Here is a 27,762-nt window from a genome sequence, read left to right on the forward strand (position 1 = left end):
CGGGGAGTCAGGAATACAGGGAAAGGGGATGCGGGGAGAGGGAAATGCAGGATATTGCGGACAGTGGAACAGGGTACACTGGGACAGAGTATTACATTGAATTATACCAGAGTATTATACTTACTCTGCATTGGCATATTTGTAAAACACATCTTTAAAACTGTTACTTTAATTGAGATGTGTATTTTTAAGATCAGAGGAGGAACGTTTAAAAGAGACCCATGGGACAACATTTTCACAGAGGGGTGGTTCATGTGTGGAATGAGCTGCCAGAGGAAGTGGCGGATGCAGGTACAGTTACAACTTTTAAAAGGCACTTGGACAGGAATATATCCTGTTCCCTGGATGCTGCCTGACCTGCTGCGCTTTTCCAGCAACACATTTCCAGCTCTGATCTCCAGCATCTGCAGACCTCACTTTCTCCCCAGGAATATGAATAGGTTTACCAGGACATGGGCCAAATACAGGCAAGTGGAACTAGGTTAGTTTAGGAAAATTGGTCTAAGGCATCCATGCCAACCAAAGGGTCTATGTATGTGCTGTACGAGCCGATGAATTTGATAGCTTGACCTGATTACATTACGAATTTCCAATCTCCTTTGACATGCCCACACAGGAAGTACAGGGATATAGGGTAGTCACGGGAGATGCAGGGGAAGGGGGTTGGTGACCTTTCCAATGCGGTTTGACAATGTTGCTAGTGGCACATGAAGCTCATTGAGTTTACTCAGTAGTGCCTGGGACTGGGCTGGTCAACAACCCTCTGCAAACACTAAAAGAGAAAGGCAACGGTCAGGTGCTACATTTTGTTTAAGAAAGAGAGACCTGCATTTGTCCAGGATGTCTCAAGGTGCTTTGCAGCCAACAAAGTACTCTGCTGAAGTGTAATCGCAGTTCTATTGTATGTAGCAAGCTCCCACAGCAATAAATGATCAGACTTCCAGGTTTTGGTGACATTGGCTGAGGAATAAATATTCATCAGGCATCTGGCAGAGAATTCTAATCTTCTTCAAATTGTGCAACGGGTTCCTTTACACTGACCGGAGACATTTTAACATCACATTTGAAAGATATCACCTTAGGCAGAGCAGCACTCTGTCATTATGGCACTGTAGAGTCAGCCTGGATTTTGAGCTGACCTTCCTAAAATCAGATGTTCTATCCCAGTGCCGAGGTCACGTGTCCAGGGTTTGAGAATCAGTCACTTGACTAACACACACTGAAACAGCCATATTCAGCTTTCAATTCACAGTTTTCACACTCCTTCAAACCCTGGTAAACATTTTAGAGAAAAATTGATACATTTCTTATGAATCCATTTAAAGAATTTCTTCTGTTCCCAAAGAAATTTTAGAATTTCTTTTTTAAAAAAAACAAACTGAGCGGTTTCCCCCATCCTTTCTTGCTTGCCAACAATTCTATTGGAACAAAAATCCTCATTAATTTAGACTGAATGTCTGCAGGTAATTCGACCATATTGGATATCACAGCAAAACCTAACCTTGGCTGCAGGAGACACCCAAACTTCAATACCACTGAACGCTGATGATTGAGAACCAGGATTCCAATTTATTTATTCCATTCCTATCTGAGGCACAAGAACAGCCATTCCTGAAGAAGGGCCTGTGCCCGAAACGTCGAATCTCCTGTTCCCTGGATGCTGCCTGACCTGCTGTGCTGTTCCAGCAATAAAGTTTCAACTTTGATCTCCAGCATCTGCAGACTCACTTTCTCCACAAGAACAGCCATTGCAGTCGTCTTACCGTTACTTCAATCAGCATACAGTATTCTTCAATAGTTTGCCATCATAGCAATGCTATCAGTAAACAGTGACACCACACCCACCCCAATATCTGGGTGTCAGATGGACTGTGAAGCCCCCTACAGTTTATCAGCATTTTATAAACCATGGTTCAGGTCAAACACAGGGTAGGCTCTCTAGAGGGTTCTCCGAGCACACGTTGGCATCGTCAGGAAAGATAAACTGAGACTAAAGCAAGCTGTTGTTAAACTGGTTTAAGCTTTGGGGGTGGGGGGAATGTGGTGGTGTTCTGGGCATTACACAATGCACTCTGGGGTCTCTCACATCGTACCCAGTCATTGCAGGGAACAATACCACAGAGAGAAAGTGAAGAGAACAGGGAAAATGATTTTCTAATACAATTAATATTTTTTATAAAGCCTATTGAGGAAAACACAGGTGTTTTGGTGGAGAGAGGAAATGAATGAAGCTCAGCAGTCAGCATCAAGTAAATACTTTACTCACAAAAATAATTGAGAAGGATTTGGTGGCGGAGGGCTTTTGGAATGAGATTCCAGACAGCTCACAGTGGAGCTGCTAATAGTGGGAGGGGGCTCATGAGACTATGTGTTTGATGAATCCCTGCAGTGTGGAAGCAGGCCATTCAGCCCATTGAGGCCACACCGACCCTCTGAAGAGCATCCCAAAGCTACCCTTTCATTGTAACCCTGTGTTTCCCATGGCTAATCCTGGATATCCCTGAACACTATGGGCAATTTCGCATGACAAATTCACCTAACCTGCACATCTCTGGATTGTGGGAGGAAACTGGAGCACCTGGAGGAAGCCCACATAGACATGAGGAGAATTTGCAAATTCCCCACAGACAGTCACCTGAGGGTGGAATCAAACTGGGTTCCTGGCACTGTGTGGCAGTGAGCCACCGTAAATGGAAAGGAATAGCAAGTCCTTTAAGGCAGGCTGCTGGAGAGGAAGGTGTAGTGCTGGAAGAGATTCTAGTCTAGGAAGGATGATACCATTGATATTGGAGGATGAGACTTGGGAGGATTTTTGAACAGCTAACACAGTGAGTAGGCATGAGTGACAGGGACACTGTGCAGGATAGAGGATGGTCAGTCGAACTGAAGTTGATGGTAAACAAAGATAGGAGTGGGAGGAGGCCATTCAGCCTATCAAATATGCTCTACTGTTCAATAAGGTCACAGCTGATCTGACTGAGTCTATCTCCATTTTCTTACCCGATCCCATAATTCTTGACCTCTTTCCTGATCAGAAATCTGCCCAACTCAGATATGTTACTTGAATGTATTAAATTCCTCAGCCTCCCATGTTCTCAATGGGAGAGAATTTCACTGACTGACCACTGTCTGAGAGGGGATGTGGGGGTGAAACAAAAACTATTGGAACAGTTAAGACCGAAGGGGCAAAGGCACATGGGAGGGTTTCTGCAATGAATGGATTTGGTCAGGTCCAGTGGCAAAAAATATCACAAAGGTGCAAAGTGGGGCTCATTGCAATGGGAAGGTAAGGGTGCACAAACTCAAAGTCAGTCATCTGTGTACTGCGAACAGTCCAGATTCAGTCCAGGAGCCTGGGAGATTGGGAGTGAGAATGCTGAGTCTGAGGTTAGCACCAACATGTTCTTAAACAGAGGATCCAAGCCCATTCCTCATCATCCACCAAACCACATTGTCTGTCTAGAAGCCAAATGAACCCTGCCCTGTTTCTGTGGGTTAGACCATGCATTTCCAGCCAGGCTGGAGATTTGCTGTTAACTGCCTCAGTACAGATTTTGAATATGTTTCAAATTGTGCTAACTCACTCTCTTACCTAATCATTGCAGTTGGTTTCTGAGAGAAACAAAATGGAACAGAACACATATCAAAGCAAGCAAGCAAGCATTTCCCCGGTCCCCAATCTGCAAATCATATCCCCAGCATCCCTACAACCACTCCAACCTCCCTCACACCCCCCCCCCCTCACCATCCCCCCCCTCAGCGTCTCTCACTTCTCCCTCACACCTCCTCAATATCACCCACATCCCTCCCTCACACACTCTCAATCTACCTCATCGACCCTCAGTCCCTCTCTCACCCTCCAACTTCCCTCACGGCCCCTCCTCAGTCTCTCCCCCACACCCTTCAGACTCTCGCAGGAGGAGTGCGGGGCTGGTTGGGGGGGGGGGGGGAGACATTCGGTAACTTGTTTCCATCGTCACTGATTCCCGTGTCCTCAGGAGGCAGCCCGTTCTGACAGTGCCCGAGTGTCAGGGACTGCTACCCTCAGCCTCTCCCCACCCCCGGGTCAGTGTGCAGCGTTCCCCACTGCTTATCAACTCCAGAAAACCCACCTCTAACTGAATTCCTGTTCGGAGGAAATTGCTGCTAAATGGCTCTATTTTTTAGTAACTGAAGTAACCTGTGTTTGTTTTTGTATCCCACATAATTGGTGACACGAAAGCCGTCAGATAGCAGCAGGAAAAAGACACCAATCACAAGCAGTAACCCCTCCTCCTGCTCAGGGACAGGCAACTGTCCTTAATCCCTGTGACCCCTTCAGCCTTTCATCTGCTGACCAATGCCAAGGCACTTAGTATCCACCTGAACAATCCTCTTTAAACAAACACTCATTAAAATACATTGTGCAGGCATGCATCTGGGGTTTAAATATATGCCTGTACATTCAAATAAAAACAAAACTCGATGATTTTCAGCCTTGAAGGAAAGTATTGGAGTTAAAATGTGAAATAAATGGGGGACTTACCAGGTTGGTCAGAGAGGCAGACTTCAACTGCCTTCAAGTGCCACCTTCCCAAAACTTGACGCTGCAGAACCCGCCTCTTATGAGTTTGACGTGCCACTGAGAATTCAGGATTCACAGCCCGTTCCCCCTGATCCAGCTGCCGTCAGGAGAGACCCTGTTAAACACATCATTGACCGCTTTAATGAAGAACATCAGGGCACACACGTTACAGCGCTGCCTCACTTTTCACTGGTGACGGTGGCTGTGCAATAATTTATAGCCATCACAGAGTAAGGGGTGAACAACATTATTTCAGTCTATGCTGCTTTAAGAGAAAACAGATGTGGAAGCCGAACAAAGGCGACAGTCTTGCACTAAATTCATCATTAGCCACTTTAAATGCGGTTGAACCCGGGTAAAGTTCAGCCCTGGTCAGAATCTACAGTTTCAGGATCTGAAATCTACCTGAGGTACCAGTAACTTACTTCAAAAACTGACAAGAGAAATCTGGGCTCAGAACTTGTGGATCGGGCAGCACAATGTCTGAATGTACATTCCACAGCAAATACATATTCTCCCTCTCTCTCTCCTCCACTCTACCACTCTCTCTAACTCTAACATTCTCTTTTTCAGACTCTTTCACTTTCTCTCACTAATTCCCACTCTCTATCTTATTCAGTATATTTCACTCCCCCACACTCCCTCTCATTCACTCTCTCTCACACTCTATCTTTCCCTCCCTCACAATTCCCTCTCATTCACTCCCAGTATCTTTCACTCCCTCATACTTTCTCTTTCATTCACTCTCACTTTCTTTTCCCATTCTCGCCCTCTGTCTTTTTCACTCTCGCTCGCTCTCAGGGTGGATATGATTCCTCTTCTCTCCTCATTCTTTCTTTCTTTCCGTTTCACTGTCTCCATTTTTCTCTTCTCTCCAGCTCTCTCCTCAAAAGCTTCTTCATTCACTCATTCTTTCTGTTGCCTCATTCTTTCTCTTTTTGCTTACTTCTTTCTCTACATCTCAAATTATATTCCCTCCCTTTCTCCCTCATTCCTTCTCCATTTTCCTTTCCTTCTTCAATCATGTCTCCTTTCCATCTGCCTCACATTCCTTCGTTCTGATTCTACTCTGTCCATTCATTAATCTTTATATCCTCTCAGCTTCAATAAAGACAAGGTCAATAAGGAGAAATATAAATAAAGAGGTAAACAAAGAGCAGGTTAGAGAAAATGGCTTATACTTTAATAATCTGCAGTGGGACTAGACTCTCACTACAGCATGCAGCTGAGGTTATAGATCATAGGAGCAAGAATGGGCCATTCAGCCCTTTGATGTTGTTCAGCCATTCAGTAGATCATTGCTGGTCTGATTATGGTCTCAATTCCTCTTTCCTGCCTTCTTCCAATAACATCTTGGACCTACCTCAGTCTTCAATGTTACAGACAGCTCAAAGATTCTGAGAAGAATATTTACCCTCATCTCCATATTAAGTGAAGACCCCTCATTTTTAAAGACATACCCTCATTCGAGTCTTTTCCACAGGAGTAAACATAGAGTCATAGAGTTGTACAGTAAGGAAACAACTCAAAACTTCGGTCCAACTTGTCCATGCTGACCAGATATCCTAACTAAATCTAGTCCCAATTGCCAGCATTTGGCCCATATCCCTCTGAACCCTTCCTATTCACGTACATCTTTTTGCCTTTCACATTGTCAAGTCCTGTCGGGATCTTATTTGTTCCATCTGAGTTCCAATACAGATCCAATCTTTCCTCATTAAACAAGCCCCGCCATCTCGGGTATTGGTTCAGCGAACCTTCTTTGTACAGTCTCTACTGCATTTATATCCTCTCTGAAATAAAGAGACCAGAATTGCACACAGTATTTAGGTGTGGTCTCACCAAAGCACTCAAACATCCAGCGTGAGCTCAACTGTGGGTGTCAGCAGGTTGACTGACCCTCCATGTCTGTGTCTCAGGACCATGTGGAACAGAATCATAGAATCCCTGCAGTGTGATGGAAGATCATTTGGCCTATTGACTCTGTACCACCCTTTGGAGAGCGCTATACACAGGCAAATTTCCCCATCCCAAGCCTGTATCTCTGCATTTCCCGTGGGCAATCCATCTAACTTGCACATCTTTGGACTATGGGAGGAAACTGGAGTACCCGGAGGAAACCCACACAGACACAGGGAGAATGTGCAAACTCCTCACAGGCAATCGCCCGAGGTTGGAATCAAACCGAGGGCTGAGTATTCACCCACTCAGCCATGCTGATTCTTTTCTCACATGTGTACTTCTCAAAGTGTTTCTGGAATCTGTGCTATCACAGAAATGTCATTAAATGTGTGTGTCTGTGTGTGTGTGACTCAGAGCTGAAATGTCGACATGAGCCAGTCTGTATAAACAAGCCCTGAATATCAAAGCCCATAATAAAGCCACCGCACAAAGCTAGATATACAAATACCATCACTTCTGAATACATGTTTCTTAATATACAATGGATTGCGTCAACTGTAATAAAACATTGCTACTTTTACAATCTGTCTCTATGAGATTATGTGAACTCTGCATCCCAGTGAGCAGCTTTATTGAAATTTCTCCATTTATATTATGGAACATGTGAAGCTTCAGTTCTCCATCTGCTCTGTTCTGACTTGTCTGTGATCTTTCTGCATTGATGATGCACCGGGCGAGTGTGTTGGAAAGGATTGAAAGAGAGAGAGATGAGTATTTGTGAGAAGGGAGGGAGAAGCAGGGAAATAGAAAATGTGGGGGGAGAGAAAAGAGAAATGGGTATATGTGTATGTGTGTGTGTGAGAGAGAGAGAGAGACAGTGAAAAAGGAGGGAGAAAAGGCAGAGGTTGAAACAGGAGGGAGTGAGAGGAAGAATTAAAGAAGAAAGGCAGGATGGAAACAGAGTGAAAGAAGCCAGAAAGAAAGAAACATTAAATGAGGCGGTTGGATAAAGCAAAGGGTTGAGAGAGGCAGGAAGATAGCAAGGAAAAACAGAAAGAGATGAGAATGGAGAAGAGGGAAGAGAGAGGAAACTGGAGCAAGAGGGTGAAAGGAAAGATTGATTGAAAACAAGAGGACAAAATGTTAAATGGGAAAGAAGTGGGGAAGACTGAATGCAAGAGATACAAGAAAAAAAGGAGAGGAGAGAGGCTAAAAGTAAGGAGAGGAGAGAGAGAGAGAGAGAGAAATAGATGCCTCAATTTCATGTCAGTGTTCTGTGTAAATTTAAAGCCGGACTTAGGCTGCCCCGGGCATCCTGCAGCCGGAGTATGTGATAGTGCCTGTGCCAGGGACTGCTCAGTGAGGTCTACCTTGATCATTAAGCCATTGGCTGCAGATTGTAAATGACAGGTCTCTTGCTCCAGGATAGAGCCAGGTGTCTTTCAGCCTCAACATTAGAGCATTGCTGTCAAAGTAAATCTTTGTTGTATTTTTTCAGTCAGGCTGATCTGTCCCCTGAGGAGGTTTTGAGGTGGATTATCTGTTTCTTCGGAACCTGAGCACCTGAGCACATTCCACAGGACTCTCCCTGCATACAGCAAACCATTCAACTCTTTAGGGAACTTCCTCAAATCCCCTGGGAGAACTCTGAGCCATTTGGGATTGCGGGGGGAGGGAGGGGGGGGGGGGGGTGGGGGGGGGGGGGGGGAGGGGGGTTGCAGCTCTACCTCTCTAACCCAGCCCCAGGTGACAGACACCAGGGGCTGAGGGTTCAGAATAACTAGGTGGTAGGGGAAAAAGGGCTGAAGAAGGGCTTATGCCCGAAACGTCGATTCTCCTGTTCCTTGGATGCTGCCTGACCTGCTGCACTTTTCCAGCAACACATTTTCAGCTCTGATCTCCAGCATCTGCAGCCCTCACTTTCTCTCTGGTAGGGGAAAAACACCAGCCTAAGAAAACAAACCCTCATAATGGTGTTGCAGTTACATAGATAAGTAAACACAGCACTCAAATCCCATAGTTACTTAAATTCACTTGGACACCCATTATATAACAAGGGGAGTTGTACAAACACATACAATTCCCGTGTTATGTGTATTACATATGCAAACTGTAAGATACACAACATGGATGTAATTTGTACAACAGAGGTAACAGGAGTACTTTTGAAAAATATATGTTGCTGCCTTGGAGTGAACCAATGGAAACTGTAGAGGTCCTCATTACTGTAGATTCATCTGTAATACATACAATTCAGAGAATCCAGATAGCTTTCCTACACAGTATAAATCCTGCATACAACATATGCAATACTTACATAAATACCCACCAGAATGTACTGATTTCATGCTGTTGGTATAGTATTTTGTATATTCTGTGTGACATTAACTGACTGAATTTGTCACAGGGCTGAATTCCTGTTCCTGCTCCTGCTAAGAAAGCAGGCACTGTGAGGTTTGGAAGATTGGTCACAATACTGCAGATAGCAGGGTTGGAGAGAGTGGGAGTTAGTTTTATGGGACTTCAGTCCTCAATTTAAAGCCATGGACGTAGACTTTGAGTGTGTGGAATAATGCAAAATATGTGTGAGAGAATCAGCAGCCCATTGAAGCCGCAGTGGAAATCACTTTAAGAAACGGTGTGGAAGGAGTAAAATAGGCTATTAATTCACTATCTCCCAGTCTACACAATCACACAAAGCCTCATGCATTCTGTCCTTCATTTATATCCAAGTTTTAGATTCCTATTGCACCTTCTTTGGCGAGAGGCGTGACATTTACATAGGTAGTTCTCATTGTGAATTAAGACACTTGAATGTATAAAGGAAACGTCGACAGGGTCTGCACTTGGTAAGATTTGTCATATTTTATGGATAGACTGTGCAGGAGAACTTCATGGTGCAGCTAGTAGGGGTAGCTGTCACATGAATTTGATCCTTCTGTGGTCTTTGGGATAAATAGAGTTGCACTGTGATGGACATATCACAGAGTCCCCACATCCTTATTCACAAACTGGTACAGAAAGTAATGGATAACTAGCCAAGTGGGCTTTTGATTCCAGTTAACAGGACAGCATGGAATAGTTGGACTGAAGAGTCTGTTTCTGTGCTGTATGACTTTGTGACAGGCAAGTCCAAGACAGAGTCACGCAAGGATGAGGAATGTTGTGTGGAGCACTTGTGGTAAATGCTCTGTGAGCAGTTTCTTTTGTATGGGCACTGAATTTTGATGTTCTCCTTGATCTTCATGTTTTCCTGTCGTTCTAACTGCACTCATTGTATTTACAGAAGAGTGAATTTTAAATAGATCCATTTCATTCTCTGAGCTAGAGCTTGTGTTTGCAAAGTTTTTATATCTAAAGTAGTTCAGTTATAATGGCATTACGATGATGGTGTTGGGGATGGAGTGATTGGGTTACAAGACGGGGAGATGTTGTAAGATTGGGAATGAATGAGTTGCCAATAAAATGTCGGCAGGTTTGGAATGGCGGAGGAGGTTTGGTTTTTATTCATTAACTATGGATCACAGCAACAACACAAAAGCAGATCATTTGAGGAAGCCAATTCTGTCTGAAATTTGATTAGCCTCTGCTAAGCGTGTCATGAATAATTACACATATGGACCAAACACACCCTTGTACTTCAGCCGACATATACAGTTTATTGGTCAGAGTATTGAGTACATGAGTTGGGAGGTCATGTTGCAGCTGTACAGGATTTTGGTTAGGTCACTTTTGGAATGTTGTGTGCAATTCTGGTCTCCATTCCTATCGGAAAGATGTTGTGAAACTTGAAAGGGTTTAGAAAAGATTTACAAGGATGTTGCCAGGGTTGGAGGATTTGAACTATTGGGAGCGGTTGAATAGGCTGGGGCTGTTTTCCTTGGAGCATCAGAGGCTGAGGGGTGACCTTATAGAGGTTCATAAAATTATGAGGGGCATGTATCAGATAAATAGACAAAGTCTTTTCCCTGAGTTGGGGGAGTCAAGTACTAGAGTAGGAGGGGAAAGATATAAAAGAGACCTAAGCAACAACTTTTTCACACAGAGGGTGCTATGTGTATGGAATGAACTGCCAGAGGAAGTGTTGGAGGCTGGTACAATTGCAACATTTAAAAGGCATTTGGATGGGTATATGAATAGAAAGGGTTTAGAGGGATATGAGCCGGATGCTGGTAGGTGGGACTAGATTGGGTTGGGACATCTGGTTGGCATGGACAAGTTGGACTGAAGGGTCTGTTTCCATGCTGTACATCACTATGACTCTGTGGTCCTATATACCAAGCAGCACTCTATATGCCAGTGTTATAAAGTGCCTGTACCCACCAGCAACATTAAATAGCATTACACATACACCCATCAGTACTGTAACAAATATAAGTAAAGTCACCATAGTCTTACCAGACTATGGGGCTGTTCTGTCATTAGAGGAAGAGATGACTGATGCTGGTTTGACCTGAAGGTCACTGTGTCTCAGGGTGAGGGAGGAGGTTGAGAAGGAAAATCCGTCATGGAAACCTCTGCTGGAGCAGGAATTGAACCCATGCTGCTGGTATCACTCTGTACTGCAAGCCAGCCATCTGAGCTAAATGACACGATTAAATACTGACAGAGCTACGGCCATGAACACTTTACACAGTATTAAACATTAAGGTTCTGAAGGAGAATCATACTAGACTTGAAACGTTAACTCGGTTTCTCTCTCCATAGATGCTGCCAGACCTACTGAATTTCTCCAGGATTTTCTGTGTTTGTTTAAACATGAATGTATCTGTACCTACCTGTACCATGTTTTGCAGCAAAGGAAGTGTAGCCCAGGTTTGCGCCATGACAAAACTCCACACATTAGTTCAGTATACCCATGTTAGACAATACAAAATACCTCAGAGCTAACCTACTCTGGGGAAGTAGAAATCTGTGCACTGTTGAGCGCTTTGCACTATTCAGGTGGACACAATGGGGTAAATTTCATTCTCTGACTTTACTAAAATCCCAACAATGACACTGGGGCTAACAAATCAATCAAATTAACGTGCGAGCTGGATGAATGCACAGTCCAAGGGCACAGGCAGGTAATCTCTGTTAATAACGGCTTCCACAGTAGCAGCAGAATGTGGGCCTGGGACATTGAGTGGTCAAAGCAAAGCCTGACGTTAATTGAAGACATAAACAAACACAGAGACACAAAAGAGTCCTTTAATTGTAATTGTAAACACTAACAAGGGATTTAGGAGGATTACCATGCACGAAGGGAGAATAATGAAAATATATTGGATTAAAAGATGTGAATCTCTGAAAGCAACAATCTTCTGAGGAACAGTTTGTGATAGCCTATGAACAGAATGTTTGTCTGCTCTTATGAAATTAATTAATGAATTAAATTTATTGAAAGCCTTGTTTTCCTTCAGAGGTCTTCTTTCAGAAGGTCCCAGTTCTCCATCGTCACTGCAGTATCTGGCTGCACTAGCTTCCACCCTGACCTGCACTGAGCTTACTGCTCTCAATCAGGTCCGGAGTAGTAATGCTCTAGTTAGCCTTGCCCCTCCTCTATAGCAGAAATACATAACAACCATTGTCAACCCACCCCACTGACCCCTCACTCCAATGCTGTAGCTCTCTGTTCTATCTAATATGTTTTAATAGCTACTGCTAGTAAAATGAGGAACAAATTGCAGCAGAGGCCACAGCAGTAAGGCAAGCCACACATGTGTAATTGTACAATTCTAGGGACAGACAATAAATGGTGGCCAGTCAGCAACACACATATTCCACATGCAAATAAAAGATGCACAACTATAATTAGCCAAAGACCCTCCTTCCCTGTGCCATAAAGGTGAATATTCACTCTACAGTCTTGATCACACAATCTAGACTGACTGCCTAAGATAGAGAATACCATACGACTTGTTTGATACATTAGTTTGGCCTGACGACCCTCTTGGGTGGATGTTAATGACACTATTCAGGAGATGAAGGGAGATCCCATACCACTGTCTGAGCTGAACTCAGATCCCATTCCTATCACCTGAATTCCACCTTCAGCCTGACACTCAATGTGATTTTGAAGTACGACAGTCCTATGGATAAATGGAGGCCACTCAGGCGCAGTTAAACGATTCCAGGGCACTTTGTAAAGCTCAGCACGGACCTCCTGCTGGCGTGCTGACAAATGCTTAACCCTCAAGCAGTACGACTAAAGCAGATGCACCATCATTGATTGTGGGATCTTGCTGTGCAGAAACCAGCTGCTGCGTTTTCTCTGTCACAACAGTGACTATTCTCCAAAAGTGCCAGAAAATTGCCGTAAAGTGCTTTGGGGTGTCCTGAAGTTGTGCAAGTTGAATTACTACCTTTCTTCACTTTGCGTTCAGCTTTAACAAGCTACAACAAACAAAATCTTTACAAATCAAACCTCATTATCATCGATATGTGTAATAATGAGCACACTGAAAGTTAGGTCTCAGGAGCTGCCATGCCCTCCAGTAATGGTAAACTCTATCAAGTCAGAAAATATCTAGGAAACAGGTGGATCATGTGCTGTCAACACAGCCCAGGCTACATTCCTGCGATGTGCTGTTTGTGCTCTTTTTATAGGGCATTTTTGATGTACAAAATCAATTGGAGATTCAGCTCATAAAATGCTTGACCGTCTGCTCAGCACCATTCGGGAGCCTGAGCTGATTGACTCGAACATTAACTTGTCCTGGTGTTGCCCCCAGCTCTCCCTATGTGCACCTTCTTGGGCTACAATCCCATTGCTGCTGCTTACTGTTTGCTACCTAAAATGTCCAACAACCCATGGCTGTGAGGAAGGGTCACAAAATGTAACCTTCCAAATCTCAGGGGTGGATTCATTGGGATTATCCAGTACCTGCACTTTGTATAAATGCTGCAGAGGTGGTTTGCTTCGGAGTTTGAAATTTACAGCAACTCACTGAGTGGGGCTGATTCTAAGTTTAAATTAAGAATTCTTCCATAAGGAATATTTCATTGGCAGATATTTAATTACATAGAATCACATAAGATGTATTGCACAGCCCAAAATGCCAGTATTTATACTCCATTTGAGGCTAGATCATCTTTTCTCATCTAAATCTCCCACCTTCTATTTTCCCTCCTGTTCATTGTTACTCTAGTGTACCCTTAACTATAAACTAGTATTCAGTTGTTTAATCATTGTGTGTCTGATTATATCAGTCTGTTTACTATTGATTGATTAAGCTTGGATGTGAACTCTAAGAAAATTAAATAAACTGTCATTGTTTCTGTAAGAGTATAAGGAGGGAGAAGATGTTTAAAGTATGGTGAATGAATTCCTGTTACAAAGGTAGGGTGTGGTTTTTTCTCTTTGAAAGTGGCGAGAGAAGTGGTGAGAAGGGAAAATAATTGAACGAGGATGGCCTGGAGAGATAGGTAACACTTGTCATTGATTCATCAATTAAAATCTGGGTAAGGGGGCACCTTTCTGTGGTCAGTTAAAGCTCTCAACTCACTACCTCCCTAATTACCTGCCCCCCTAGCAGGTGAGAAAGATGTCTATTTTTACCTGTTGGGAGACCTGTGAGCTAGGTTGAGTGTTCTTTATTGCCTCAATCTGGGGGCAATCAGAGACATGGATGAGGGGCAAGCGGACAGCCCCAGGAAGCCACTTTCTGCCCTTGGCTCCAACCTCCTTAACCCCATAATGCCCAACTAGTGAAACAATTACATCCTCAACACTAGATGTCCTGAGCAGGAGGCCGCGACCAGACTGTAGGACCCAGAAGCTGCCAGCCTCTGATTGATGAGTACAATTTCCTGCTGGTTGGTATCATACCCAGTACAAAAGAAGATGGTGCTTCTTGTTGGATGCCAATCATTTTTGCTCCAGGACATCTGTACAGGACTTCCTCAGGGTAATGTTCTTCATCTTCAGCTGCTTCAGCAATGGGATAGAGAGGTTCACGAATGATTGCACAATGTTCAGCACCTTCAGTACCTCCTCAGGCATTGGCGCAGCCCATGTCCAAGTGCGGAAAGACCTGAACAATATCCAGGCTTTGGTTGAAAAGTTAGAGACAAAAAGACCGCACATGCTGGAATCCAAGGTAGACAGGCTGGAGGCTGGAAGAACACAACAAGCCAGGCAGCATCAGGAGGTGTTGAAGGCCTTCCCAATGGTCCTTGACTGAAAAATGACAAGCAACGTTCATGCCACAAAAGTGCCAGGTAGTGACCATTTCCAATAGACAGGAGCATGATGGAATACTCCTCACTTGCCTGGATTAATGTAGCTCCGACAACACTCAAGAAGCTTGACATCATCTAAGATAAAACAGCCAGCTTGATTAACATCCGATTTAACAAGTTCAACATTCACTCCATTTGCTACTGATGCCCTGCGCCAATAGCGTGAACCATTTACAAACACACCTGAACAATTCAGCAAGACTCCTTAAACAGCAGCTTCCAAACCTATGACCTCTATCATCTACAAAGACAAGAGCAGTAGATACATAGGAACACGACTATCTGCAAGTTCCCTTCCAAGCCATACACCGTCCTGACTTGGAAATATATCACCATTCCTTCAGTGTCACTGGGTCAAAATCCTAGAATTCCCTCCCCAACAACATTATGGATGTGCCTGCATGATTGTTCAAGAAGGCAGCTCACCATCACCTCCTGAAGAACAGTTAGAGATAGGGAGCTAAAAATGCTGGCTCAGTTAATAATACCCACTTCCCATGAATGAAAATTTTAAAAAGTTCCAAATGCAAGCACAGCAAATTTACATGAGCCACCTTCTATGACAGTGGCCACAGCAGGTAAATGATTTCATAGTCCTTTGAGTCGCTGTTTTGCACTGAGGACCAATGCCTGCTCTCAGTGATCTGTGCTTGTCATCTCCTTATCCATTTCTAGGTTGGTCTCCCCCAGTCCCTCCTCCACCAGTTGTGTGTCCCTCATAAACAATAGATCAGCACGTGCAAGCCTCTTTCATTTAATGTGGCCTCTTGCTGCATTCACCAGTCCAATTGTACACACTCCAGCTGGGTTAACTGGCCCTTCAGCATTTATGCCCATTAAGAGGCTCATTAGCTGCTCAAAAGGTGTTGGGTGTCATTATATGTGCAGGTTGATAGGCTGCGAGTTTCTCATTACTGTGAACAAACTCCTATTCTCCGGAGAGGTTGCAGGCTCTGCGTTCCTACGATTTAGTTACCAGCTCATAAATTACTATGAAAAATAGCCATTTGATCCAGTTTTCAATGAAAGAGGGAAACACAGCCTCCAGACTTTTAAAAAACACACATGAGAATATGGGAGTCATTAGGGCCACAAAAAAAAATCCATCTCTTTGCTTTTTTCAATTTTTCATTTTCGGGATGTGGGCTTCGCCTGTAAAGCCAGCATTAGTTACCCATTCCTTGTTTCTCAAGAAGTTGGTGCTGAATCTTCCTCTTTGTAGAAACAGTTATCCTGCTCAGGCACTCCACAGCTTAGCCCAGACTCAACTGTGTCAGTGCAGGTCAGGAGTTGCATGTAGGCTTGACAGAGAATAGGAGGGCAGATTATCAACTGATAAGGCTGTAAATTGACAGCAGGAAATGTTCAACAAGACCTGGGTGTCATCGTGCACTGAAAGCAAGAGTGGCAGTAAAGAAAGCAAACTGTAGATTGGCCCTCATAGCAAGAGAATGCGAGTACAAGGACAAGGATGTCTTGCTGCAATTATACAGGGCATTGGTGAAGCCACACCTATAACATTGTGTGCAGCTTTGGTCTCATTTCTAAGGAAGGACATTATTTCTGTGGACAGAGTGCAGCGAAGGTTGAACCAGATTGATTCCTGGGATTGATGTGTGAGGAGTCATGGAGTCAGTTAAGATTGTATGCAATGGAATTTCGAGGCATGAGGGAGGATCTCATAGACATTAATAAAATTCTGACAGGACTAGATGGAGGAAGGATGTTACTGATAGGGGAGTGCAGATCCAGGGGTCATAGTTTAACAATAAGGGATAAATCTTGGAATGAGCTGCCAGAGGAAGTGGTGGAGGCTGGTACAATTGCAACGTTTAAGGGGCATTTGGATGGGTATATAAATAGGAAAGGTTTGGAGGGATATGGGCCAGGTGATGTCAGGTGGGACTAGATTGGGTTGGGATATCTGGTCGGCATGGACAGGTTGGACCGAAGGGTTTGTTTCCATGCTGTACATCTCTATGACTCTATGATTAAGATGAGGAGAAATTTCACCCAGAGAGTAGCAAGCCTGCGGAATTCATGGCCGCACAAAATATCTGAGACCAAAACATAATGTGTTTTCAAGAAGGAGGTAAAGGGATCAGCGGCTATGGGGATGATGGGACTAGGTTATTGAGATTGATGATCTGGCATGTTCATATTGAACAGCAGAGGAGGTTTGAGGGGCTAAGTGGCCTTCCCCTGCTCCTACTTTCCATGTTTCTGTAATTCTATTTTCCAACCCTGTATTAGAATTGGGCAGAATGGACTTTGAAAGAATGGGGATGAAAGGATATGTGAGAAGGAGGATTAGATCGGGTCAGGAATCCTGGATTTCTATGGTGGAGACAGAAAGTGTCCTTCCCTCATGAACATGATTAAATCAGTCAGACTTTTACAACAATTTGGCTTCCATGACTACATTTGCTGACTCCATTATCTCATTCCTGAGTGTTTTCAATTACTTTCAAACTCTGCTGGGATTTGAACGTGCTCTTTTTAAATGATTATTCCACAATTCTGGATTTCTATGTCAGATTAACCCATCTGAACCCCTCTTCCATAATCTCTCAGTCTCTATCTTAACTCAAGATCCTAATTTTCTCGAAAACCTGTTGATAATTATCTCTTCAACGTCCTATCCAGGTAACCTATTCCACATTTCCATGACAGTATCACCTGGAAATCAAAAATAAAAACAAACCGCTGGAGAAACCCAGTAACTCTGGCAACATCTGTGGAAATAGAAACAGAGTTAACATTTCAAGTTCAATATGAGTCTTCTTCAGAACATTTACTTGCTATTTCTTTTAAAGTAATATCTACTGAGAAGAGATTCTCTCTTCTCTACAATGGCATTTCTGCTTTAATTTTTCAGCCTGTTCACCTTCATTTCTTTTGATCTCCCTCTTAGTGTTTGATAATTTTTTTTTATTTGATTTTTATTTGATTTATTCTTGTCACATGCACCTAGGTACAGTGAAAAGTTTTGTTTTGCATGCAGAACAGGCAGATCGTAGCAAACAAAGTGCATTCTTAAATGTATTAGGAACAGAGCGAGGAATGCAATGTTATGGCTGCAGATAGGGTGCACAAATAGCGAGATCAACATTAAATTTAAAACTTGAGAGGCCCACACAGAAGTCTAATAACAGTGGGGGAAGAAGCTATTCGTGAATCTGTTAGAACATAAGAAATCAGTGCAGGAGTAGGCCATCTGACCCATTAAGCCTACTCTGCCATTCAATAAGATCATAGATGTTTTTTTTTGTGGACTCAGCTCTACTTAACCCTCCCCCACCCCACCTACTCACCGTAACCTTTAATTCCTTTATTGTTCAAAAATCTATCTTTACAAATATTCAATGAGATAGCCACCTTTGGTACGTGTGTTTAAACGTTTGTATCTTCTGGCCTGATGGAAGAGGTTATAAACGGGGTGGGAGGGTCTTTGATTATGTTGGCTGCCAGTTCTCCTTCCTCAGAGAATACATCCTGCTCCACCTTACTCCACTTGGACCTCATCTGAAATTCCGTCCTTCATGTTTTATAGCATCTCAAGATTACAATTATTGCAATTATCCCAATTATTAATTTCAATTATCGCTGAGCTACAAAGAACAGTCTTGTTCATTCTAAAAGGTGAGAGACTTAACAAACAATCCAGGTCTTTCTCAATATATAATTTCATTTACATCACACTGTAAACTTTTGCTATAAATTCTGTGTTTTACGATCTTATACTCCACAACGACTTGATGATGGAACAGTGCTCCGAAAGCGAATGCTTCCAAATAAATCTGTTGGACTATAGCCTGGTGTTGTGTGAGTTTTAACTTTGTCCACTCCAATCCAACACTGGCACCTCCAAATCATGTATGTGACCTGGTAGTGTTTTATGAGGCAGTGTACAGGAGCTTTACTGCTAATCACGTGCTGTCTCTGATCGAGGCTGAGAGACAGACTGGGCTGTTAAGGGTTAGTGGAAGATTCTCTGCACACTAGCGGAGTAATTTTTTAGTGCTATGCTCACAAGCTGATGACTGCTGTTCCTGTTGCATACACCCATGTTTGTGATTTGCTTGAACATGTCGAACAAAGCAGGTTGGATCTAAAATGAGAAATGTGGTTCCCACACCTCTATCCATAATTAGCAGAAACATGCAGCAGGAATGTTTAAAAAGCTGATGTAAAGCATACAGTAACACTGTAGTCTGGCACCCTGAGGAGGAATGTTTACAGATATTCATAATAATCCCCAGTTACATTTGATTCTTGGCATGAAACAAGACAACCTTGTGATGGGGACACGCTCAGATGTCCCATCTTTTTAATCATATCACAAACAATACAAGTGTCTCAAAAACAATTGCATTCATATAACATCAGAAGTAAATGGTCTCAAAATGCTTCACTGAGAGATAGCGCTGAACTAAACTGTGCCATTTAAGGAGGTATTAGGTCGATGAGGTGGGATTTAAATAGGGGCTTAAAGGAGGAAAGTGAGATCGAGAGGTGGAGAGGGTTAGGAAGGAAATTGCACGGCTTAGGTTCCAGATCAATGATGCAGTGGTGAAAAACTGTGAATGATCAAGAGGCCAATGAGCAAGGAGATCGCCTTGGGCTGTAGGAGTGGAGTAGGTTAAAGACATTGAGGAATCTGAACACTGGGTGGTCAGGTGAACAAGCCAGATGATGTGATCATAGTGGAGGGAGGAGGGAGTGTGTTGCAGTTGGGAATGGGGGGGGGGGGTGGTGGGGCCAGCTCATGAGCTGGTGGAAGCTATGTCGACTTCTGCACCTGTTGATGCTGCCTGGCTTGCTGTGCTCTTCCAGCCTCTTACCTGTCTATGGTGGAAACCCAGGTCAGGCAAGATCGAAGGATCAATCCATCTCACCATCCACCTTCCCTGCTCCCCCACCCCGACTTTGTGGATCACCTTTGGCTTCGTTCTGATTTGTTGATAATGTGTCGCTGATGTCTTAATCAAATCATAGGCTGGTCTCTGACACTAACTCCTTTCTTGCCAGAATGGGCAATATGGAAACAAGGTTGAAATGACGCAGCAAGACATCTGTGAGTGTGTGCATAATTTGCTTGTGTTCTGTGCAAGTTTGTCAGAATAAACAATACTGAACTTTGCTCAGTCATGGTCAGCAATGACACACGCTGAGTAAATGGCCAATACATATTGTTTATTGAGCTTTTTACAACTTTCTGTGGGTGGAATTGTTTGCTTTTGTCTGTCCCTCTCTGCTGCATTGATTTCCCAGTGGATCTCTAAGTGTCCCTTGCCTGGTAGCACAGGCAAGTCACTCCCTTAAGGGGGTCCACAGGCTGATCGATGTTGAGCAGGGGTAGTGTAGGATTGAGACGCACTACAGAGTCCCCATGGAGCTTTAGCAAGCTCAGTGCAGGCAATCAGTCTCCAAACAAACCTTCACCTCTACAGAGAACAGCAAAGGGCTGCATCCCTACCTCCTCCATGGTTTCGAGTTTGTCCTCAATTGGAAAAAGAGTCACTGGGGACATAAATAGAAATACATTTAAAGGTACTGCCTGAATGGAAGCAGATTCCATAGTAATTTTTGAAAGGGAATTAGATAAATACTTAGAAATGAAACCGTTTGCCTGACCACTGGGGAATGATGGGGAATGTGTGACGAATTGGAAAGGTCTTTTAAATAGCCAGTTCTCGGCACAATGGGCCAAATAGTCTCAGTTGGTGCTGAATGTGACCCTTTTTCAGTAAGGGCGTGGACAATCTATGGAACAGGACCCCTGTTGGTAAACCTTCATTCAGTCAATCTCTTTCTGAAAATAACAATTCCAGGAAACAGCATATGGATAATTTGAGACATTCTCAACAAGAATGTAAGATGTTTTGGAGGAGCTTGCATTTGGATCTATGGTTCTGACAGCCACCCAGAAGCACTGGGGTCTTCGTGACCTCATGGTCAGAGATTCATAGGGAACAATTGCTGGAATTAGTTGACAATAATCCCCTTCCCCTCACCCTGTTGTTATTGTAGCATATGATACCCTGGGATGGAAAATGAATAAGGCAGATGTTGGTCTTGTTCTGTCTAGCAATTGGCACTGGTGCTACAGCCTCTCCAGCTACTCTCGGGGACAAAGCTGGCTTCTGTTCTCAAAGTAGCCAGTCCGTAGCCTCTCATTTCATGGTTAATTTCATCCCCCTCATTTAGAGTGCGATGTTCTTCCCAGGGATATTCCCTCACAGAGGGACAGCTAGGCAAAGGGCTAAGATTGGCTCAATGTAATTTTGGGGCAATGGGATTACTGTGCTATGCTTCAGTTGAGTCCAGGCTGTGGGAGATGGGGTCAGGTGTGAACTCTGGCCTAGTGGGCTGCGTGACTTAGGATCATTTTGTGCAGTGCCTTTATCACTGCACAAAAGCCTTGGCATGCTGGTAAACACAGAGGCAGAACTCTGAGGCCCAGCTCCAACCTTCCTGCCCCACAGAACAAGCAGCAAAAGACCTTAAGGCTCTATCCACCTATTCTAATGGTTGTGTCTCATATACACCCACTGTCAGCCTTTCCCTCATCTCACTGTCTATATATCCATGTGTCTTTAGTATCTAGCTTCTCCTTAACCGTATCCATGTGATACATTTCACCCACTCCCTGTCTTTTTGAGTTTTATATTCTTACCACTCTTCAGGTAAAGAAGTATCTAAATTTCCTATTGGGTTTATTAGTAGTTCTGTTGTGTTATAGGCCTTTAGTTCTGGTCTTCCATGTAATTGGCAATATCTCCTTTCTTTTCATCCTGCCAAGTCTCTTTCTCATTTTAAAGATCTCTACTGAAGCAGTTTTTTTTTGGGAAATAATTAAATATCTGCTGGACACCCCATCAGCATCCTCTTTCTCAGGGGAGAGAGCCTCAGCTGGTTCAGCCTCTCCTGTTTGCTTTGGCCTCCCTATATTACTCTTAAAAATCTTGTCACTTCTTCTCAATGCCTCTAAATCCTATTGATAAGTCTGCACTGTAGGAAGGAAGTGAAAACTTTGGCCAGTTGTCAGTGGGTGGGAGTGTAATAGTCTTGCTGCCTGTGATGAATCACCCTCGATGTCAGGGTATGTCTGAGTTCAGAGCTGAGCAGATCTCTGTCAGATCTTGGTGGGTGACTCCCTCCCCTCTGGCTTAGAAAGCTTACGGCACAGAGAATGGAGGTCATTATGCATGCTGACACTGTGGTGCGGTGAGAGAGTGCTACATTGGTACAAGTACCATTTCTCAAATGAAATGCTGAATTGAGATCCTCTCTGCACACTAGGTGGACAGAGAAGGTGTATGGCACCATCCTACCGAAGAAGAGGTCTGGCCAATATTAATTTTTCTACCGCCATTACTAAAGTTTATCTAACCATTTATTATTTTGTTCTTCATGAGAGCTTGCTGTGCATGAATTAGCTGTCTCATTTCATACTTTACAATTGTGCATACACTTAGAACACACCACATTAGCTGGAAGACACTTTGAAACATGCAGAGATTGGGTTCAGCACCATTTAAATGCAATACATTCTTTATTACACTTGATGTGGAGGGATGGTTGGTGTACCTCTTGTAAAATTAGGTTTAAGGCAGCCATAATCACTCTGGGGACTGATGAAAGTATGTTTCTTTTTCAAATTAAATCTCCAAAAATATTAATCTTTGAGCCTTTAGGAGAAAATCAATGGTACATTAAATCATTACACACACATACACAGAGACACAGACACACAGACACAGACACAGACACACACACACAGACACACACACAGACACAGTTTGGATGTAAGGCTAAAGGGAACGATGGGAAAATGTCAAGAAAAGCTCCTTGTACAGTAACACCTCAAATGTTTCCTGACAGGTACAGCACAAGTTAGAGACAGGAGAGCAGTCCCTCTGCACTGCCTCCTCAGATACATCCAGTGATGGTACAAGACACATTCAATACAGAACAAATACAAAGAAACAGAGCAACATGCATAGGAACAGATATAGGCCATTCATTCTGTTCTCACTGAACTTCTGGTTTTGGGTCTCACAGACCTTCTCTTATTGGGGTCTTACTGAGCTCCTGTTAATAGGGTTCCACTGAGGTCTGTTATTGGAGTTTCACTGAGGCCTGTTATTAGGGTCACATTGATTCTATTGTTGGAGTTACATTGTGATCCTGTTAAACAGGTGCTCATTGTGATATTTTAATGCTGTTTTACTGAAGTCTGATATTTGGGTCTCAGTTTTTCCATGTGAGATACTTGAGAAAGGTTACTGTGCGGCAACGGTACATTATAATGGGGAGAATTCCCCTTTGAACATTGTCCACATGAAGGAGATGACGATGGGAGAATGAGAGCTTGATATCCTCGGAGACTGAGGGGCCCCTGATCCCAGGAGGACAGGTTAACCTGCTCAGAATAGGATGGTGTAAAACTATTTCAAGCAACTTTAATGAACCTGGGTGTAAGAATCATGGAACGGTTCAAGATCTAGACCTTTGGTAAATCTCAGCGGGTGGCTCATAGCTCACAGTAATACTGAGAAGATTCATAAAAAAGATGATATCAAACAGAGTATAAAACGACACTGGAGATTGTGGCAAAAGGGAAGTACAGGAGAGATGAGGAGCATTAAAGATTGCGGTGAATAATGAGGTACAACAGCAGCCAACACCAACAGCTTTCATTTAAGTGGAGACTTCAACTTGGTAAACTGACCCAAAGCTTTGCACTTGAACATTATCAAACAAAAGCTAGCATGGAATCAGAGAAGGTACCATTAGGACAGGTGACCTAATACATGGTCAAAGAGGTAGGTTTTAAGGAGCGTCTGAAAGGAAGGGCTTTGGTGGGGGGTGCAGAACATTCCAGAGTTCAGGGCTTAGACAGCAGAAAACATAATTGCCAAGTAAAGGTTCAGTTATGCACCAATGACCAGAGCTGGAGGGACGTGGAGGTTCTGAGGCACTTGTAAGGCCAGACAATGTTGCTGAGATAGGGAGGGGCTGGGGAGATGAAGAGACTTGAACTCATGATGAGGATGCAGAGGCGAGGAAGGAGGTAGAATTTATCAAGCTCGGGAAGGCCCGAGATGGAGATCTCCATTGTGAGATGAAAAGACTCAAGAATTCAGACTGGCACTGTAACCCAGTTGACCAGTCCCTGGACTAACAGCAGATGTGAAGAATAAAGATGGTCTGCTCTGTTGGCAGACCTTAGTCCAATGAAAGTGGTTCGATCTCTTTTGTGGGAACAGTGCACATTGCCCAATGTGTAGCTCCCTCTCAGTCTAAATGCTTACACAATGAGTCATAAGTTATTTCAGTGAAATATAAGCTGTTATCACGCATTTACGCTGTCATAACTGTGAAAATGTTTTCCATATTTAGTCACAGTAGGCCAATCCATTCATGAAAATATTATTTTCTGTGTTCTGTTCACCTCTCCCACTCAGTCCTGTTCTTGGGGCACCACCTCAGCTCATCAGAGGAGAGAAAGTCAGCTGACTCATCCTGTCATCTCTCTGCATGATCGATTACTTCTGTTTGGAAAGTTTTTCTTTGAGTTAAAGGTGAAAGATTCCTTGGAGACCCACTCTGTGAACGAACTCCCTAGCACTGAATGACGAATCCTCAAATCTCCTCAAAAGTTAATCTATCTGAACTGGCTGATTGACATTACACTGTCCCTATCAAATACTCCCAGGACAGGGACAGCATGGGGGTTTGGTTCAGAGTAAATATCCCTCGACACTGTCTCACATCAAACACACCCAGGACAGGGACAGTTTGGACTTGGACTCAGAGTAAATATCCCTCGACACTGTCTCCTATCAAACACACCCAAGACAAGGACAGCACAAGGTTAGATTCACAGTAAATATCCCTCAACACTACTCCCATCAAACACTCCCAGGACAGGAGACGAGGAAATAATGATGGCAGAGTGTAAACTGGGTGAGTAATCCAAAGAGCCAGGCTGATGATCTGGGTGAAATGAGCACAAATCTCAGCATAGCAGCTGGTGAAACTAGAATTTAATTAATCAACCCACAATACCCAGCTGGATTCGGTGAAAGTGACTACTGGTGATTGTGAAAATCCGTTTGATTCACTAAGGTCCTTCATAGAGGGGGGAATCTGTCATCCTTACCTAGTTTGACCTCCATGTGACGCCAGACCAACTATGATATGGTTGAATCTGAGCTGCCCTCTGAGATGGCCTATCAAATTGGCTGAAGGGCAATGAGGGATGGGCAGAAATGCTTGGCCTCGTCAATGCTGTCCACATCCCATTACAACATCAAGAATAGAAAAGCTCCCTCTACAATGCCCCAGTGATGTAGTGCAAATTACCACAACCTCAGGGTCCTTTGAGCTTCTCTCAGTGGGAATCCCACTATACTGTCAATTACTGGGGTGGCTCACAGCACTGGGGCCCAGGTTCGATTCCACCCTCAGGTTGTGTGGAGTTTGTACATTCCCCCTGTGTCTGGGTGGGTTTCCTCTGGGTGCTCTGGTTTCCTCACACAGTCCAAAGATATGCAGGTGTGGTGGGTTAGCTGTGGAAAATGCAGGGCTCCAGGGATAGGATGGGTCTGGGTGGGATGGTCGGTGTGGAATCGATGGGCTGAATGCCGTATTGTAGGAAATCCACAGCAAGGCCATTAGCATCTGGGAGAATCGACAAGTCAGAGTTTCAGCGAGTGACCCTTCAGCAGCAGAACCGAAGGAGTCACCCTCGAAATCCTCCCCCATTTATTTCACCTCCCCGATGCTCATGGGATTCCAGCATTTAAGTATGGAACAGCCCAGGATCTGTGCTGTAGGCGTAAAGCTGCTAGAAATGTTTGTGACCACCCAATCCTCAGTGAGGACATGTCAGCTCATTACTTCTGGGCCAGATTCAAAAGCTGGGTCCCAGAGGTGAAAGGACAGCGTGGGAAGATGTCCTCAGTAGGCAGACTGGAGTAGTCTCAGGCTGATTAGGACATGTGAGTTCAGCAGCTCTGAAGCAGCATCATATTATAATCCCAGGCCTCCTGGTTTACCTCCAGGATTGTCAAATCAAACTCACTGGGTTGGCGGAACTGGACCTGTTCATGGATCTCCCACTCTCCCCAAATCCAGCTCAGGTTCAGCAAGTCTCATTCACTGCTGAAAGAGGGTGGGCTCTTTGTCCCTTGAATACCTCACACTGTAGCAGGTACACCTCTCAACAAATTAATGCATTGCCCCAGGGAGTTTGAAAATGAGGCAACGGTGGAACACAGTGAGAAGTGAGCTAATGCTGGGCTGTTTTGACCCTGTTCCCTGAGTTTGCAGTCCTAACTGCCTAATATGGTGTTCCCCAGACACACACCCCCACCACACACACACACGCACACACACACACACAGTTAAACACACACACACACACAAACACACACACACACACACACAAACACACACACACACACACACACAGAGTTAAACACAAGCAGCTCCTGTCAGGTGAGCCTGGCAATGTTAGCACAACCTCAAGCCAAAAATACTTTGGAAAAACAGCAGCTCATAAATCCAAGTCTTGCTATTGCTGCATGCTCTACAATCCTGCGAGACTTTTTAACTCCTTCCTTGTGCGTGCAGATGTTTCCCACCTGCGGACTGGGTGAAATGCCTGGCTGGTTTGTCTACAAAGCCCAGAACTGGGATTCAAGGCCTCCTGCTTTAGGCAGGGACACGACATACTCACAACTACAACAACAACACCAATGAATATTCATAGAACACATTTAATGTGATGAAATGTCCCAAGACACTTCACAGGAACATTATAAACAACGTCTGACACCCAGCCCCATTAAAGAAAGGCCAGATAACTAAAAGCTTGGTCAAAGTTGTAGGTTTTAAAAAGTGTCTCGATGGAGAAAAATAAGGTAGATAAGCTGAGAGGTACAGAGAAAGAATTTCAGAGCTTGGGTTCTAAACTACCAAAGGAACATTTACCAATGATGCTCAAGTGACTGTCAGTTACATCATCAGAGATAAGAAAACCTCCTTTGTACTATAAACTAATCAAAGTGGCAATCATTCAGACCATTTAAAGTGTCAGTAGCAGATACTACAAGCACTTGAATTCTCTTAAACTTGTGTAAATAAAGGTCATGAGTTGTATCCTTCCATAATTTGGGCAAGTGTCATTTTCACTGAGTTTCTTAGAGGGTTTCTTATGATGAAGTCTCACAGTTTCTTGTTCAGTCACGTCAAGCCCATCTCACACTGTAGCAAGCTACCGCTCCCTCAGGCTGATGCTAGCCCTTTCCTCCCACTTGCCATAGTCAGAAGTGCTTTCTACTGCCTAGATATCCCAGAATATAGAAGTGCTGATGCCATAGTCAGTTGCCGACTGTCTGGAGCTGCCCTGCTCTTTTGCAGACATGGTCATGGATTACATGAGGAAATTGGTGCTCACCTCTCAGACAGGGACTGGATGTCTTGATGGTGCAGTCAGTCCAGAGGAAGGTCATCCTCTGCCCAGAGTACTGCCAGAGGAGACCATGTACACCCAGTCAGAAGTTGTCACAGGTCCAGAGGAAAGCCCAGCAATTCTGGGTAGAGTAAGGAAGTTGATGACCTTCTCTGCTCTGCCAGGGTAAGTGCCACCATTTGCTCCTTGCCATGTCATACTCACTTTACCTCTGCTCCATGTACCTATGTCCCACCAAGGGTCATGGTCTACCACTCTCACTATCACATAGAGCGTCCCTCACTCGCTCTCACCCCTTCATTCCTCCCTCCCTGTTAACTCTGCATACTCTCCCTGCTACCTCACCACCTCTCCCCACCCCCACCCCCTTCGCCAGCACTAACAGATCCACCAATCCCTCCCTTTCTCTCACGCTGTAATAGGACTGGTGGAAAGAGTCAGTTCTGATGGGGCGGGTTCTGGATCAGTGGTGCTGGAAGAGCACAGCAATTCAGGCAAAATCGACGTTTCGGGCAAAAGCCCTTCATCAGGAATAAAGGCAGAGAGCCTGAAGCGTGGAGAGATAAGCTAGAGGAGGGTGGGG

At 44.1% G+C, this 27,762-nt stretch overlaps 1 long non-coding RNA gene across 2 annotated transcripts in view; it reads right to left on the minus strand.

Annotated features, from left to right (window-relative positions):
- The window catches only part of LOC122540738, a 57,031-nt gene that overhangs the window by 22,990 nt on the left and 6,279 nt on the right, over window positions 1-27,762 (minus strand). The window contains exons 1-2 of one of the 2 annotated variants that reach the window (XR_006309396.1): window positions 20,132-20,217; window positions 4,526-4,679 (exon numbers count right to left, since the gene is read on the minus strand). This is a non-coding gene — a long non-coding RNA (uncharacterized LOC122540738). Of the gene's footprint in view, window positions 1-4,525; window positions 4,680-20,131; window positions 20,218-27,762 lie in introns of those variants that run through there. The other variant, XR_006309395.1, reaches the window with a different exon arrangement.

The sequence above is a fragment of the Chiloscyllium plagiosum genome, chromosome 35, assembly GCF_004010195.1.
Source record: "Chiloscyllium plagiosum isolate BGI_BamShark_2017 chromosome 35, ASM401019v2, whole genome shotgun sequence".
Classification (NCBI taxonomy): domain Eukaryota; kingdom Metazoa; phylum Chordata; class Chondrichthyes; order Orectolobiformes; family Hemiscylliidae; genus Chiloscyllium; species Chiloscyllium plagiosum.